Source organism: Ceratina calcarata, unplaced genomic scaffold (genome assembly GCF_001652005.2).
Source record: "Ceratina calcarata isolate Rehan_Ccalc_2016 unplaced genomic scaffold, ASM165200v1 scaffold178.2, whole genome shotgun sequence".
Lineage (NCBI taxonomy): Eukaryota > Metazoa > Arthropoda > Insecta > Hymenoptera > Apidae > Ceratina > Ceratina calcarata.
The window spans coordinates 1,250,424-1,254,379 of NW_017139212.1; positions in this window are offsets into that span (position 1 = coordinate 1,250,424).

Genomic DNA, 3,956 nt, shown 5'->3' on the forward strand with positions numbered 1-3,956 from the left:
TCGATTCGCGAATCGTGTCGATCGATTTCGATCCGCAGGATTTCCGATAAACAAGATTTCATTTAACTCTGATCAAATCTTATCCTTTGTTACAATTCAAAATACAATCCATTATTTTGATGATTCAATATGAAAAATTAATGTATTTGCACTAGGACGTAAAATCGATGGATGTAAGAAACTAATGCATTAAAATTATCGGTTTTGCGTTCATGTATGTCTACGTAGAAAGAAATAATCGATCCCGATTACGATTTCTCCTTCCGATGCGATGAAAAACGTCGACACTTTCACAAAGCGTCGCATGCAGCTGCCCTCTGAAAATTGCGAGCACCAGTGGAGGGTGAAAATTCTTACAGCTCTTACTCTTTAGGAAAAATAATTCATTCAATCCTGCAGTGTCTATTGATACACTTTTCCATTTGGCACAGCTATCAGTATAGTATTTTGTTTGAGAGGAGAGAAGAACCTGAATTTTAATCTGACAATTTATACTGAAAATTGTCGTCGCGATCAAAGAGAAAACGGCGGCTCGCAGCAACAAAATCGCGTGTCGAAAATGAATGCCGCTTCGCGTAACGACGCTACCCATTGATCGCCAGTAATGCACTCTACCACCCAGAAGAGACTCACGATTCCAATTTAAAGAAATTACATAAGAAACAGTGTAGATTAATATTGAAACGCTTGTATAGAGCAATAAATTATCACCTGTCTTTATAATTATCGTAAGAAACGCGATAGCAATTTCAGGCCATTAAAGTTCAAGTCGCAGGACCGTAAAACCATAAAGTGAATAATCTGAATCGCCGTAAAACTTAATTATCAGCGACGCGACAACGTAGCGAATTCGAACTGCTCGATCGAAGGCGTTGACGTTGAACGGCTAGCAGTTGTTTGTCAAAAGTGAACGCGGTTTGAAACGCGGGGAAAAAAGACGCGGGTCGTTGCAGCGCCGGTGCAAGCCCGTAAATGGTGGTGGCGTACAGCTGCGAACACAAGCGGCGACGAGTGCGCGTATCGAAATAAAAGAAACGTGGATCGCGGACGAATCATCCGGATCAGATATTTCAGTTTCTCAATTTGGCTGGCAGCGCTCGTTTTTTCGACCCGCCGCCGACTTTACCAAAACCGGAACCATTCCTGATTCCTCGAGGCTTACACTACTCGCCGAACGCCACGTGTTATCGGGCAATAAAACGCGCAAGAGTAAACAACCCTTTTATTCCTAATTTTTAACGAAATTCGACGTCCAGCGTAATTAATTATGAAAATGCATTTCATTTATCACTGAAATATTATGACATGCATTTTTCTATTCACTATTTTATATTCTTTTATAAGATGTGAACTAATAATAATAACAATGCTTCTAATAATAATATAAATTATCTGCTGATACTCGATCAACAAATAGGATAGATGAGAAGACAAAGGGAACTGATAAACGAGAAATGTGCGAATTAATTTCCACGATTCGGGATCGGATCCGATTCGATCGACCCAGTTATTTAACCGTGTTACGGTCATCCAGCTGACTGGTCAAACCTTGCGGTTTATACATCCAATTAACCATTAAACACTTCCCATTTTTTTTAAATGCGCGTGTTCCCTTTTAGGTCATAACTTTATCGTTCCGCTCCGATCAGCTTGAATTTCGATTTGTTTGCACGCTCGTATCACTTATTAAGCTCGCTTCTTCCCGAACGAATTATTGATTAAACTTTGCTGCCGGTTTAATTGCTGTTAATTGTATCGAAAGTTTCTTTCGTTATCTGCTTGTTAAGCATGATTTGCATTTACATTTGCAACAATTCTAAAGGCTCACCTGCCACGCAGGGCACAATACGAATTGTTAGATATTATGTGCAAAACGAGTCGAGAAATATTTGCAACAACTTATCGTTCAATGATTCCATCAGAACGTGCTACGAGTTTACTGCATCACGAAGATGATCGAATGAATTCTTCTTCTATTTATGACAAATCATGTTTTATTGGGTTGCCAACTAAATAATTGCGAAGTTTGTCGATAGACTTCTTATTTAAAATCCGCAATCACTTAGTTGCCAACCCAGTAGAACAAAATCAATTGACTACTCGATTTTCTTATTCACTTTTCATCTACCTCGAGGGGTCAAAAGGTTGCGAGAGAAACGATTTCGCAATCGCGTAGGGTTTCTTCGACGCGCAGTCTGGCGTCGTCGCGGTTCCATCGAGAAATGGCACGAGAGAGCGAGTAATTGCGGTGGACGCGATTACCCGTGGCGAGCGCACTTTTGCACGGCACCTGTTGATACGTATTTCCGAAGTTCTCGCGAGCAGGGACACCGGCATGAACCGGTAGGTACCTGTTTCGCGTCACGCTCCAATAAAAACAACGACACTCGTTAAGATACGTTTTCACGTGACGATAAATCGTCACTTTTGCGGCAGTCACGTTCTAAGATTAATAGTAAAATTATAGCACGTGTTCTTATAACTAGAAACTTGGATATTAATAAACCAAAGATGATATAAAAGAGCATTGAAGAATCTTTGGATTTATGAGAGAAATCATTGTTAAATAGAAAAATTGTAGATATCTTGAAAATCAATGATCTTATAATAAATAGATCAGCGATTAAGCGATATTTGTATAAATGAAGAAATTAAGATTAAAACGACATTTTAAGCATGAAGATAATTTAATACAGATGTATTAAAGATGTTCGACAAGATTTATAAATACGTTCCTTTATAGCCAGAGGAATATTGATACGAAAATCAATAACTATCTCGTATCGAACGTGAAAAATGGCAGAGTACTTGGGAGCACGAAATTCGTTCGCGGGGTAATAAAAATTTATCATGTAGCAGGTGGTCTAAAAAACGGTTTGCACAATACCGCGCATAAGTATGTATAAACGGTGGTCATTCCGAAGCCGTTTGTCTCAATCCTTGCAGGCACACTTTCACCGAGATCGAATTTCTTATCGGTTTTACGTGACCTCGTCGAAAAATTAAAACTCACCCGCAATACCTCGGGTACGTATCTATTTTAAACGTCGATTACTATCGCGTGTCCTTTTAAGACTATGATTAAAAACGCTGTAGGAATTTCAAATTATGAAACTTCTTCATTTCTGCACTGGACGTAAATGAAATTCTGAATGTACGCATTATGTCCAGGTACTGAATCAATAAGAGAAATTTTTTACTCGATGAATTGATAAATTATGAGATGCTCAGTGATCGCATCAGCCGTAAGACCGGATATAGAATAGCACGAGCGGACTAACGGAAAAAGATACAGGTGCAAAAGTAAAAAAATAGAGTGACGTTAGCCCGTCTTGTCGCACGTGCGTGAGGAAACTCACCCCGAAGAATTTAAAGTGTTCTAAGAGGAGTTGACACTTGTTGCATTCGATTATGCGGGAAGTTTAAGACACGTGCATTTTGCTAAGACATTTCCTGTTTTACTAAAACCTAAAGTTGTACGCATCTTCCGTTGAAACATTAATACAAACGTATTTAGTAGGAGATCATTATGTACCAAGAGAGGAACATCATTTTCCCACCGATTATCTTTCATCGAACAAGAAGTTCTGGAAGCCCCTTCAGCGGCACGTTTAATTATATGCAAGCGTATGGGTTGCAGGTGTATTCTTTGACTTTTAGAATCGAACTGATCAACCGTGTGAACTGAGGACGATGGTCAATGGAGACGTTTTATTGCATGCCCGCATATTATAAAAAACGTGGGAAATGCGTGGGAATAGAGTTCTAATTAAAAAACAGCAGCCGTTGCATTAATTATTTTCTAGATATTCGATGTTCTTTTGATATATTTTAAGGATGTATTGGCTATACAGTCAATCTCAAAAGTTTATGTACTTTAGAAAAACGCATTTCCTATAATTAAAAATAGTGCATTCTTCTTCTAATTTCGATATTTAATGAGTTAAGTATGATTA